This window comes from Notolabrus celidotus, chromosome 6 (assembly GCF_009762535.1).
Source record: "Notolabrus celidotus isolate fNotCel1 chromosome 6, fNotCel1.pri, whole genome shotgun sequence".
Classification (NCBI taxonomy): Eukaryota; Metazoa; Chordata; class Actinopteri; order Labriformes; family Labridae; genus Notolabrus; species Notolabrus celidotus.
The window spans coordinates 12,477,489-12,491,485 of NC_048277.1; the positions used below are offsets into that span (position 1 = coordinate 12,477,489).

At 39.2% G+C, this 13,997-nt stretch overlaps 1 protein-coding gene across 2 annotated transcripts in view; it reads right to left on the reverse strand.

Annotated features, from left to right (window-relative positions):
• kiaa0513 (KIAA0513 ortholog) overlaps window positions 1-13,985 on the reverse strand; it is a 33,347-nt gene extending 19,362 nt beyond the window's left edge. For both annotated transcript variants that reach the window (XR_004631646.1, XM_034686374.1), the window contains exon 1: window positions 13,902-13,985. The gene's annotated coding sequence lies outside the window, so the exon portion shown is untranslated. The remainder of the gene's footprint in view (window positions 1-13,901) is intronic.
• Between the last annotated feature and the right edge of the window lie 12 nt (window positions 13,986-13,997).

Sequence of the window (13,997 nt, forward strand, 5' to 3'; positions counted from 1 at the left end):
CACTGAGTCTCAGTTCTTTCTGTAGTTACACTTACTAACACCAAGTATATTTACAATGGCTTTTATGTTGAAATTAAGTTCAAAATGACTACTAGCACGATTTCTTCAAAACAGTCAAAAGAAGAACTTCTCACCCTCAATGGTCACAACCTGAAAGTTGCAATGTGTGAATTGTTATTCATTAAAATCAAGTCAGATATCATAGCGTGTCAATCACAGTTGAGTTTCCATGATATCTCCTTTTAAAATCAAAAGTCAGGGAATCTCTACCATTACAAATAATCATGGGGAGCAGTGACAAATAGGAAAATAATTATTACTAAATCACACTGGTGAGTCAAGTTTTTTCTGGTTATGCTTCTTTGATTAAACAGATGGTTGGGATTTCACTCTTTCATTAAGTTGTGTACTCTGGGACTCAAAAGTCAAACCAATGCAAATGCCAAAAACTGCAGTTCCTTGAATAGCCACTTTAGAATGACAATAAAAGGAGCAGATCCCATAGACTGCATAAGACATGGAAGCAGATTCAGTGACATCACCCATTGGTTTCTGAAGCCCAACGATGGCAGTCACCATGTTAGAAAAGCATGCTAAAAATAACTTTCGATTGAGGTGGAAGTTGAGGGGGGCCTTGATCCTCCGAGCTAACAGCTACAATGTGCCCGCCTGTCAGTCTTGTCAGCTCATGTCCCCAATTATGCCTCATGATGCAAAATTAGTAACTTTGATATCTTCAAAACCAATGATTTAGACAACATAAAACTTGTTTAATTGGGTTTGGGGCTAACATTTGTCGTGGTAGAAACTGTGCATCTCATACATGACACCATGAAGAGGTGTTTTGTTCCTCCTGAGTGTTTCTCTTTCACTACAATGTGTTGTCTATAAGGAAGTAACCAAGAGGAAAGAGATGTTTGCTTTTATCGTCATAAAAATCTTTCTGCAGAAACAGAGGTGAGATTTTAGGACACACAAGGACAACTATAGATGCAGGCCACAGCAATTACAATGGCTGCACCTAAATGAAAATATGGAACAAAAAGATAGAAAGTTGTACTGAAAACCAAGCGGCTGTGAAATAACCTACAATCCAACATCTTAAAGTAGAATGACAAACTTTAAAAAGGTTATACATAAGTCTGTTTTGTAACTTATCTGAATTTTAGATAGCATGCATAAAAGAAGCTGATGTAGCAATAAGGACGGGGTCTGACACATGACACATTGGCATAATGCATTTCCTAAATAGTGAGTACTGAAATAATAAGCTGGGCTTGTCTCTCAAATAAAGACTAGAGGCTTATCCAACAGACAACAAGAATGAATAAACTACAAGAGGCTTTAATATCACGTGGCACCTTCTAAGTATGATGCAAATTAAAATCACTTTGAATTTGGCAAAGGAATTGACAGCATTGTTTGGATTCCTTTTTTGAAGTGTCATCGTCACATTTGAGTCAATGCAGGTGTCCCTGTGTTAATGTACAAAGTATGTAATATATGCATGCCAAATGATAAATGCTACAAGCTATACATTTGCAAGTAGCACATTTCAGAGCCTTGGCCCAATAGATAACCTGTTATACTGATCGGACAGGGTTCATTAGGAATAATTGAGGCCTACCACTCATACAGGCCTGCTTCAAATAAAGGCCTTGTAGCTTACAGTTGAAAAACATCTCTGGTCATTGTGTGAGTAATCAACATTTAATGGCAGGACACATGTCAACATGTTAACCCAGTAACATTTTTAGCTCACATAAAACATGTTTAGAGAGGTGTGTTAAGTATGCAATATTAATCCCTGTTGTTAATTATCAGTGTATTCATCAGGCGTAAAGAATTTGTGATCAGTAGAGCAGGTTTGTGTAGCCTGACTTGAAATACTTACCGCTTGACAGGATACTCTTTAGCCTCCATGATAAGACGCTGTATGCAGAAGCCATTCAAGCAGCCTCATTGTTTCCTTACAGACCCTAAGAGACTTGTGTGTATCACTTTCCAGTTAACAAACCAAAAAAGGATGTGGAAAAACAGGAAGAAGAAAACAGAACGCTTCCCAGATTTTCATGACCAAATCAAGCGGCAACCTCTGGTCTCAAACTATAAAGCCTATGCGGAAGTGTTATAAACTGCAATTCATCGAGGATCCGCTTGAGGCTGGCTGCAGAAACACCGGAAACCATATAGACACCAATTCAAAAAAGACTATCTTTGCAGCATTAATAAACATGTTTACAGCCTGGTTAAAAAAAAAGTCTTGGCTCTACATAGCTAATTTCTCTATCGGCACACACTGTACGGGGGTGGTTTTTTTTCTAACGCGATGGTTCAGAAGATATTAAGATTATGAGTTTTTGCCCAAATAAGGACATGACTGAATTAACTCCCAGACGGGAACACACGGCTATTGTCTAGGAGGCTCACACTCCGCCTCTTTACGTCCCACTTTGACTGGTTTGTGAATGTTGTTGCTTTACCTTTGCATGTTTCGCTAATATCTCTACTTGCCATCTGAGTTAAAACTTGTTTAGATTACACAGCATTCATGTCATTGACAGGAAATTCTTGATTGAAACAGGAAACCTAAATACTCATATCTGAATCCTCTGAATCAAAATCTGTGTGCTGCACTTCCAAACAAGTAACATATTATTGTATAAATGAAACAGCAACATTGGTCTTAATAAATAAGCCAGCCAAAGCACAGTTTGGTCCAACACTCTCTCCCCTGACCTTGTACGCCCTGAGGAGGAAAACAGCAACAGCTGCCCATCCTGTACTTTGTCCGCCGGTTAATCTGCTGTAGCTCCTCTATCACAGGGCACCATTTGGCCTTCTGACTACACGCGCACACACACACACACACACACACACACACACACACACACACACACACACACACACACACACACACACACACACACACACACACACACACACACACACACACACACACACACACACACACACACACACACACACACACACTCTGAGCCCTCGGGTCAACAGTATGTTTTGGCTGCAGCTCTGAAGACGGGCTGGATGAATCAGTGTTTAGTGAGTAAGACTGAAGGTGATGCACACACACAGCATGAAAGCGAGATAAACACACACATACACATAAGTACACCAAATGTATATAGCTGTAGAGGAAGAATACATCAAGGAAGTAAATCATTAATTGCCTCTTCATAGTTTCATCCTTTAACAATAGTTGGCAGAAGTCTTACTCAACCAAGTTTTCATCGGTTGCTTAGTTACAGCAAAAATAGTTCTGCTGGAAGACAGTCTAATGAAAACTTTAACCAGCCTTAAGAAAACACAAGTCTTCCAATGATGGTTCGGGTGAATTAAGTTTGATAGCGAACAGACTGCCAAATGTGAGTGAAGGTATCTTTTTTGGCATGAGGTAGAGTCTGTGGGACTCTAAAGAGATACGATTTCATGGTGTTCTGAAATCTACAGGCTATGCTGGAAAGGCAAGATAGTGAAGGACTTGACAACAGTAGTCAGACTTAAGGTATGCACATGGTTGATTCAGATGTTCCACAAACATTCATCTTAAGCCCCAGCTGTGTACTGTAAAAATAAAGATACAGTGCGTAGAAATTAAAAAATGTAGCGATATCTTGCCGGATGGATTCTAGATTGAAACCTCCCCTTACTCATCCCCCCTCAGTGAAGCAACCGTGGCCTTTGAGGGAAAGAAGCTTCAGAGATGCATGAGTATGATCCTCCATTTCTCAAGTTCTTAATATCAAAAAATGTTAATCAATCTATCTTTCAATTCAAATTATTTTGCACACAACAACAACCACTCTCTTCCTCTTCCAACTTGGTGCAATTACTGGCTTTCCTTCACTGGCTTCCTCTCAGTTTCAGGAGCCAGTTTAGAACTTGTTTTTAAAAGCTCTCACGGGCTGGCACCATTATACCTGTCTGAGCTGTTGTACCAACATGTTCAAGCCAGAGCACTGAGGTCAACACACCAGATGCTTTTGGATGTCCCTAGATCCAAGCTAAAAACCAGAGGTGACAGAGCTTTAAGGTGGCAGGGGAACAGCCTACCCTCTAATATAAGATCTGCTCAGACCTTTGAAAATTTCACACCATTGCTTAAAACACATCTTTTTGTTTGTGGCTCTTCATACCAGCACACATTTTTGACGTTTTATGTGCTCTTATCTTTTGTGTTCTTATTGGGTCATTTATTGTGTCTTAATATTTTAACCCTATGATTGAATTATATGATATGATATTTTTAGACTTGTGCAGTACTTTGCTTAACTTCTGTTGTTTTAAATCAATCAATCAATCAATCAATCTCAATCAATCAATCAATCAATCAATCAATCTTTATTTGTATAGCGCCAAATCCCAACAAACGTTATCTCAAGACGCTTTTACAAACATAGGAGATCTAGACAATACTCTATGTTATATTGTGAACAAAGAACCAACACCAAGACAGGATAAGATTCAGTCTTATCTCATCTTAATCCACCATGAGCATTGCATTTTGCAGTATTTAGCTAGTTGCAGTGGTGAGGAAAAAATCAGTTTAACAGGCAGAAACTTCGAGCAAAACCAGACTCATGTTAAGACAGCCTGAGTCTCGCCTGAGTTGGGGTTGGAAAGAGGGATAGAGGAGGATAAGAGAGACAGAGAGCAATGATAGTGATGAGCCGAATAGTAGTACAGGGTTCCCACTCTTTTCCAGAGATCATTTTCCAGGACATTTCAAGGACATTTTCAATGATGATCAAGCTGGTATGACCGTCTAAATTTTGTTCCTAAGTAGTCTAATATGTTCCTCTCAGTGGAAGTCTACATTGAAGACATGCAGTCTATGGCTATCCATGAACTCATCTCTTACATGCTTAAAAATTATGGCAAATTGATTATAGAACAATGCAACCACAAATGGACAGCACTTCACTTTATTAGTGCAACCAAGCAAGAATGGTGGGCAATTCTCATCTCAGCTTTCTCTTTTCTCAAAAAATACAAAATTAGCTAAGTAAAAAACAAAAAAGCCAGCAAAGGACTCTGGAATCTGCCTTACTGAAATAAATAATAATAATAAAAATCAGAGGATCAGTGCATAAATTGACCTAAATAGAACTGAATGACAAAAATGGCCACAAATGTTGAATAGGGATGTGTTTTTTTAACCTTGTTAGATCGCACACAGTCATGTTGGAATAATTTTCCAGGACAATCTGTGATTTTCCAGGACATTTTACTTTTTCTCCCATTTTCCAGGTGTTTTCCAGTACTGGAAAACTGGTCAACTGTTTTCCAGGTTTTCCAGTTTTTCCAGGACGCGTAGGAACCCTGTAGTAGTAAGACAAATAGCAGTAGTAGTAAATGTGCTATATAAATAAGAATAAATAATGCTCTTAAAATAGAGTTTATCAGCTGATTTACATTGTGCGGTACACAGTGCCTTTGAACTCATATTTACATAGTTTGGCCACTATGGCACATTTGTCTGAAAACCCAGATCTTCAAGGTTTGGTGGCTTTATAGGGTTCACTGTAAGATGAAAAAAACACAAGAGCACATTTTCAGTTGATAAATACAGTAATGTTAACTATTTTTGGACATTAATTCAATTTCTGTCAATAAATCTCTCAAAGGATAATAATTAAATATATCAGTGTCCTATTATGTTTCAACACTTAAACCAACAGATAACAATATATCAGTAGGAATCAGCCTACCACCAAGATACTGGTATTGGCCGACATTTCTCTGAATGAAGGATAAAAACCTTTTACAGAATAGAAAGCTGCCGTAGACGTCCTCCTGCTGTGGACGTTCCACACTCCAGCTTATAAGGACGTGCTGACTCCAGTGGCAACAGCTACTACTACTACTATCACTTGTCTCATCACTATCATCGCTTTCTCTCTCTCTCTGTCTCTCTTATCCTCCTCTATCCCTCTTTCCAACCCCAACTTGGTCGAGGCAGATGGTTGTCTAACATGAGTCTAGCTAAATACTGCAAGGTGCAATGCTCATGGTAGATCAAGGTGGGGTAAGTTTTGAGTCTTACCCTGTCTTGATGTTGGGTCTTTGTTAATAATATAACATGGAGTATGGTCTAGACCTGCTATGTTTGTAAAAGTGTCTTGAGATAATGTTTGTTATTATTTGGCTCTACACAAATAAAGATTGATTGATTGATTGATTGATTGATTGATTGATTGATTGATTGAATTAATGATTGATTGATTGATTGATTGATTGATTGATTGATTGATTGATTGATTGATTGATTGATTGATTGATTGATTGATTGATTGATTGATTGAATTAATGATTGATTGATTGATTGATTGATTGTATAAACACTTAATTTTGGAAGAGCAAAGTCTGAATCTAACTCTACTATTCTTTACTGGTCAATGTTGAGCAGATACAAAGAAACAAAGTCTCTGATGTAGAAAAGGTCTTTTTTCATTCCAGCTCAAAAAATCACTACTACAGTACATCACTTATCTTCCCCTATAAAATCCGTAGCATTATTTGTTCTCAAACTAGTTAAGCTCTGGTCTTCACCAGATATTTACTCTCAGCTAATGTTGCTTTACCTTCTTTTAAACCAGGAAATCATCATTGGAAAACTACAGCTTTCACACTCACCACAGAGACGGAAGAGAAAACAAAAATCTGCGTGTGTGTGATGACAGCTTTATGTGACTTAACTGCTCTGCTGGGACGTCGAGTGTGAGTCTTTTAATTCTCTCTTGTAAGAGAAATCTTGATCTTAATGAGCCAACCAGAGCTTTTCCTGTCAAAGAAGCAGACTGAGATTTCAACAAGAGAAACAGAGCATATGGCTCACAGTTCGTGGGTCTATCTGGTGAGGCTCGACGTGTGAAATGTGGCCTGGAAGTCTTTGCCTCACAGCTTTTATCTGAAGGCCTGAGCTGATCAAAGTGAGCAGCAGGGCCTCAGTCAGACATGAGTCTCTGCTGGGGATGGATGGCAGCGGTACAGTCACCTGCTGATCAGTGACGCCACTTGGCTTGAGTAATGTGCCCTGTCCTCCTGTTCTGCCATGGCCGCAGAAAATGCACACATACGCACTGCAAAAAACACTTGTGGACTCTGTAAATTCACTCAGACTGCAGAGGCTGCAGCATTTCTGCTTCCATGAGCAGGAGGGGGGAACTCCCACTAACCCTCCAACATACACTGTGACAACCTGCCCCCGCATCAACGCCATCCCTAGAGGTGATGAACACAGGGGGGAGGGGCCCACATCATGATACTATAAGGCTTCAGTGATTCCGTGTGGAGGGTTTCTGCTTTTTTTGCTGTCAGCTCTGCAGCAAAACAGCATCACAAGACCCATCCTGGTCTCTGTCTTGATCCTCAGTACTTGCTGCATGATTCTCACATGAAGGCTGGTGCTGTTATGCAATGTGCCCCTGAGCCTCTCCCACCCCCAGGAAGTATTATTCAGTGCACTCGTCTGCAAAAACATCAGTTGAGCAAGATATGCGAGGCGCGGTTACCCTTAATACTTACAATGATGCAGTTCATCTTTGCCTGATAACTCAGCTCTGTGAGCTATACAAAGCAAATGCAAGCAATTAATCAGCCTTACTTTCACGTCAAATAGGGTTTTATAGAAAATGAATTCAGCATGTGGACAAGGTCCTTTCAAAGTCCCCTTCTTGGGCCACTGGTCCATGATCCAAAGAGCTCTGTATCATTCCTGAACAAAGCCGTGCCTGACTAATGTAGGAACCAATACCACACAAGGGACTTTCCTGACCCACAATCCTTTGGCTTTCCTCTGTAATCTGAGAGGGAAAGTCGTATTTTATTGTGTCTACTGGGATGTCTCAGTACCCAAAACAAAAGTAGTGATTGCATTCTTTGTCCTGCCTGTTCTTGATACTGGGATGAATAAGCTTGTTTTCTATTACTTCTGCCTGGCTCCTTTAAATGACCCCTAAACCTGGGAGTTCCTGTCTTCTCGTACCATGTTCCAAACTGTTTGACAGGATTACGAATAAGTTATCTTAATGATATTAATGCTAACTCTTATAAAAATCATATTTGTTCTCCACTGTGTGCCCATGTGACATGTCCTTTTTTTTGTTTGTTTTTTGCCATGTCACCCTTATATTGATGCAAATTTGGTACAGACTGCATGGAAAATTCTATTTTCATTCCACCATGCAAATTAACTGCTGTGTATCAGCCGATGTATCAGTAAGTATTTGTTGAATTTTCCTCTCTAGCTTCAGAAACAGCATTGACTTTAAAAGCCTCATATGAATCAGCCTTATCTTGATTTGATGGAATTTTTTAAAAGACTGGAAACATCTGTGATCCCCCTTGCCTCAACCTTAACACATGATTCTCTTTCTACTCTTCTTTGTAGCTGGTTTTAATGTTGTTATTCCACATTGTCTGACTATACAATATCTGTTCTCTTAACAATTATTTACCCTTAACTGCTGTACCATAATACAATTTTTCTAAAGAGTCAAATTTGGTTTCTTTGGAAACTCACAGAAAACAGTGTGATGTTTAAAGGTGCAGTGGGTAATATTTAACTGCTTGGTGGAAACAGAATATAATATTCATAAGTATGTTAAATTAGTGTATTCACTTGAATATAAAAATGTTTTGTTGCTGTTAATTATAATGAGCCTTTTATTTCTATATGGAGCGGGTCCTCTTCCATGGGGGCCGCCATCTTGAACCGGTACGTTTCTGTCGCACAGAACATACAGACTTGCAATGGCCATTCATATGTTGTATTAAGTGAGTGGCCCACGATGTTTTGCGCTGGTTCATACACAATGAAGGACAAGGACAGAGATATTGCTGTGCATAACATAACGTTTTTGAAGGTAAAACCTTGAAAAATGGAGATCATACTTATCATGCATCTCAGTCCTTAAAGGCCACCGTAGCTTCACAAACAGTAAGGATGAGCAAGGGAGCATTGTGATCTGGCATCTGACGGTATATCGCTAAACAATCCTATAAGGGCTTGTATATTTAAGAGTTAATTAATAAATGTGTCACATTTAACAGAATATTGCAATTTCTATTAACCCAACTCTAAGAATGCAGCACTAAAAGGTATGTCCTCCAAACAGTAAATTACACACCGTCACTTTAAGAGCTACTGGTTGGTGAGGCTAATTTGAAGGAACTCATATTGTGAGGTCCTTTTACATCATATTTTACAGGCTTACTGTATGAACCCTGTTAGGTATGGGAACCTTAACATTGTCGTCAAAAATAAAGATAGCATTTTAGTTTATTGAAACTTGTGTCAATATTTTCTGCAATCTTTTCCAGGGTTTTATTACAAGCACCTGTCAAAGTGAAAGAGTTTGTCGTCACAGTAAAACGATGGGTTAGCATTATGAAGTAGCAGACAACTGAATTCAATAAATCTGCTTAAGCCCCTGCATTATACTTGCTGCTGGAGCCATTGTTAACTTGATAGTCTACAAACAAAATAAAAGGCCAAGTGTATGATCATAAAAGTTCCTCATTCTACAAAAAACAAATAAATACACAAAAAAACTGGGCTACACAGAAATGCAGTAAGCACAACTAGTCAACTTTAGTGAGGACAAAAATTCTTGCTGTGTCTTGGGGTATTTTCGGCTTTCTATGCTAATATCTTCTTGTGAAGGATGGTATGGGTAAAAAGTGAACTCAGTCCAAAAATTAAATCTGCTACTGTCCTTCAAAAACCACTCCAAGGCACATGCATTTAAGGTTTCCCCCCTCCCCATCCCCTTTCGACCTTTCCCTTTTTTCCTTGAATTGATGAAGTATCACTTCCTTGTTTTCAGCCAATAGGCCTGCACACTCAAGGACAATGATCCGCCCACGCAAATGCACATAGATGTACAAGCCCACCGCTGACAATGGCCCTGATAGATTGCAATGCACCAGCTATTTTTAAGATATTTTGCCATGAAGAGTTTAAGCATTTAAATTCTACACCCATACTCCAGTGAGCCTTGGAGTGTTTTCTGATCGACAGTTGCAGTTCTCATGCTTTGGCAGAGTTCACACAGTCAACTTTAGTTCTCTTTTCTGTGGTGCTTACAAAAGACAGTTTGTTTAAAGCTATATTTCTCGGCTGTCTTCAAGCTTGTTAGTCCTGAAGGTTTGTTTACAGTGTCTGATCTTATGACTTCACATGATTCTTGTTCAGCTGAATTTCATACCAGCAATCTCTCAGTGTTACCAGAGCTCTGCCTTTTCTACTTTGAGCCCTATTGTTTCTTAGCCTTACATTCACCTTCAGCATTACATCTGACTCTTGTGCATTAATGCATAAACTTGCTGTACATTTCACATTCTTGCTATAATACACACTGAAAACTTTCTCACAGATATTTTAATCACACTTTGAAAACAGATTCTGCATTTTATTGAGTATTCCATTTTCTGTTTTATTTATTGAAGTTTATTGACTGTTAGTATCCTGATGTATACTTGATTTTTTTATCTGATTTTTCTTTTTTGTTTATTGTTGAATGAAAAACACCAAGATAAGCTCCTTGTAAGTCTCAGTCTACTTGGCAATAAAACTGAATCTAATTCTGAAACTTGATTATAACCCAGAGAAGTGAATGCTAAAACTATGTAAAAAGGGCCAAGATCACAAAAACAACAAATGGCCTTCAGGGGTAAAGCTAAATTATACCCTTTCAGTGTTTAAACTGACAGACTTCTCACAGTCCTGCATTTGATCTGGACAAGACAACGACTCTTTAGGGAGGGAGTCAAGTGCTCTAGATGGAGGAATGTCAAGTTGACCCAGCCTCTATAAGAGGAGCTCTCTCAGTGTGGAGCCAAATAAGGTTGGACTAAAACAGAAGTGTTTGTGTGTCGCCTCTTTAAGGGTGGCAATAACTTTTATCAGCTTCTGTCACCAACAAGTAGGAACTGCTCTCTGGCACAGCCCTGTATGATTGACAGCAGTAATAAAGTCATAATTTTACAGTGCAGCTTGGAGGCAGGAATTCACAACACTGAGCCAAATAATTATTCCTTCTCCGTCACTTATTGCATTGTAATTTTGTTTTGTGGAACACATCGTCATAGCTGTACATATAAAGCTCAGTTTTGGTACACAGCAGTGTCACAGTGTGTCAGAGTGGCTCCCATCACAAGCTGCAGCAGATTTATGACAAGCAAAAGTGGCTGATGGTGGGTGAGTTAGGTGTTGAATCTCTGCAAAGGCTCACCACAGGCAACCATTAAACAAAACAACAACACCTCTCTGTTTTCAGAGGACAATTTGTTCTCCCAGAGAGAGAAAACAGGAGCACTGTGCTCTAGCTCTACATTATCTGCTTTAAATATCAACCATATCAGCCATCCAAAAATCAGTACCACCAAAAATATTTTTCAAATATACACAGATGTTTAAGCTCTTTTTAATGAGCATGCAATGCAAAAAACAGCACTTGCAGTAATTTAGAACTAATGTCATCACATGGTTTGTACAGCAGAGCGCTCTGACGTTGTGATTCACAGTACTTTCAGCACTGTCTGCTGCACATGTAGCACATCATGCAGTGGAGGAGACGGGTTGACAATGTACCATAGTTTCAAATAATCCTTCACAAAGTCGTATGTCCCGATCCCGGTCCTGATCCCGATCTCAACTATTGGATCGGAGCCAATCTGGAAGTTTTTTAATTGTCTGTGGTCTGCATCTGAGCCGATCATCTCATACGATTATTTACGTCTGCTGTCACTGAACACATTCGCAGATAAAGGCACGAGTGTAATTGAGCATTCTGAGTGATATTATGCCGTTCTCTATACTGGCATACACTCTGCAGCTAGTGGCATGCAGCGGGCGTGTTTTGATCTCACTGTCACTCCCAAATAATGTTCTTCGTCTCAAAGCCGGATGCTGCCATTGTGAATCACGCACTGTCTCATGAGAGTTGTGTTCAGAGCAGAGCAGCCACGGATTTAAGCGTGCTATAATGCATGCAAACCAGTTTTTTGGGTCTCATACAGCAGAGCTTGTAAAACAGATTATTCTGTTAGTTTCACAACAATGCTAGCTGGATTAAGTTGAATGAAATAAACATAAGAAATATTTTTGTTATTTTTCTAATTACTTATTTTTTTTAAAGGAAAAAAAACTGTGTGCAGCTCAACTTTCTTATCTCTTGTGCAACTATTATCAAGGCAAACAAGTATCGGATCGGGACTCGGTATCGGTAAATATTCAATATAAAAAAATCAGGTCGGGGGCCAAAAAAGCTGATGGGGACATCCCTAGTTATATGTATATTAAAGCAGCCCTGTGAGCATAATCCATGTAGAAAAGTCTATTAGTGCCATATGGGAAATCACCCCCCCCCCCCCCTTCAAAATAAGAACCAGCTGTTTTAACTACCTAACTTGTATACTAAGGTCTAGCATGTCAAATCACCATCAAATGATGCTTCCTCATGTGTACTATTTATCACACAGAAGAAAAGAATGTTGTCAAATTCCCTGCATATCTTATCCAAGCTCATACAGAACAGAAGTCAAGAAATGTTTCAAGTATTTTCTGCATCTTTCAAGGAGACAAGTGAAGAAAGCAAGCACACACTGATGGCCATAAAAACACACATCAAGTCCATTTAACCAACATCAGAGCCTGGGTGTAATGAGCCAGTTGGCTGGTATACAGCCTGTGAGGAAGTTCTCCCCCCTGTGCACTATAAGATAACAGTGAACAGTCTTAATCTGCAAGGAACTGAATCTCCAGGAATATTTGTATTCAGAAGTAATGTGAATTCAGCCTGAAAAGAGTGGTATAGGGTTTGGCAGCCTTTTAAATATATTAATCACGACTGAGTTTATTGAACTGAGTCGTGATTAATAGAATTAATTAAGAATTATTGCTGTAGTATTGTTTGTCAGCAATATTCCCTCTCTCCTGTTTGTGAATTATGGAAAGAAAAAACATACCAGATTCCATATAATAAATGTGTAAACTTAATGATCTCTTACCAGCATTTGCTACCTGTTAAGTTAAATCATGATATGGTAGTCTTTGCAAACCATCCATTGCAACATAGAAACACTAAAAAGCTGCACTTCTGCATCAAAATAATTGTATATCATCAAAAACTAACGTGACCATGGTGCGTGGTCAGTTCTGTTAGGAGGAACGTCTTGAACTTTTAAGTGAACGTTGAAAATGTCAACAAAAACAATACTTCTGGTGGATGAAACATGAGCCGAATACACAATTGTATTGATATGATCAAGAATACTCTCTTTCTCGTCATTCCACTGGTACAAATATTTTAAAGCAAGCAACTAAGGATAAAATTGCAACATGTTTGAATGAAGTTTGGTTTACGCTGACTCCATAGGATAGTCGGAATTTGTTGAGGATGAATTGATTCAAAGAAGTAAGACATGTGAAAGAAAACAGGTGCCTTACTCTTTGGTGTGCTTTGACAGTACACACCAAAGCTTCATTTGACACAAATGCTGACCAGTGACTTGAAGCTGGTCGCACTTGACAGCTGAGATAGGAAGCAGCACTGAATAAACACAGCAAAGGGCTGACGTTTCCTGAAACGCTAATCCCTTGCATTTTCAGGCAAACAGGGATACCCCACGTCAGTCACGAAGTCACGGAGGTGTATCTACAGGTAAAGCCACAATAACACAACAAATCACCTTACATTCACCTCTTAAGGCGACAACATCTCGACAAGCAGAGAATAACCCACAGTCCTGACCCCAGTTAATTCAAGTAACCAGAAATGCAATGGGGAAAATTACCATTAACAAGTCGGAAACAATAAGTTTAAAATGTGTAAATTGATTTTTTATAAGACGACGACATTAGTAACAGTACGTACATGAAATACTCCACGCCGCCAGGAGAAGGGGGCTGCTCTCCACTGCTGGATGTGCGTCGTTTCTGCCCAAGACTGTGGTGTTGGAGACAGAAGAGC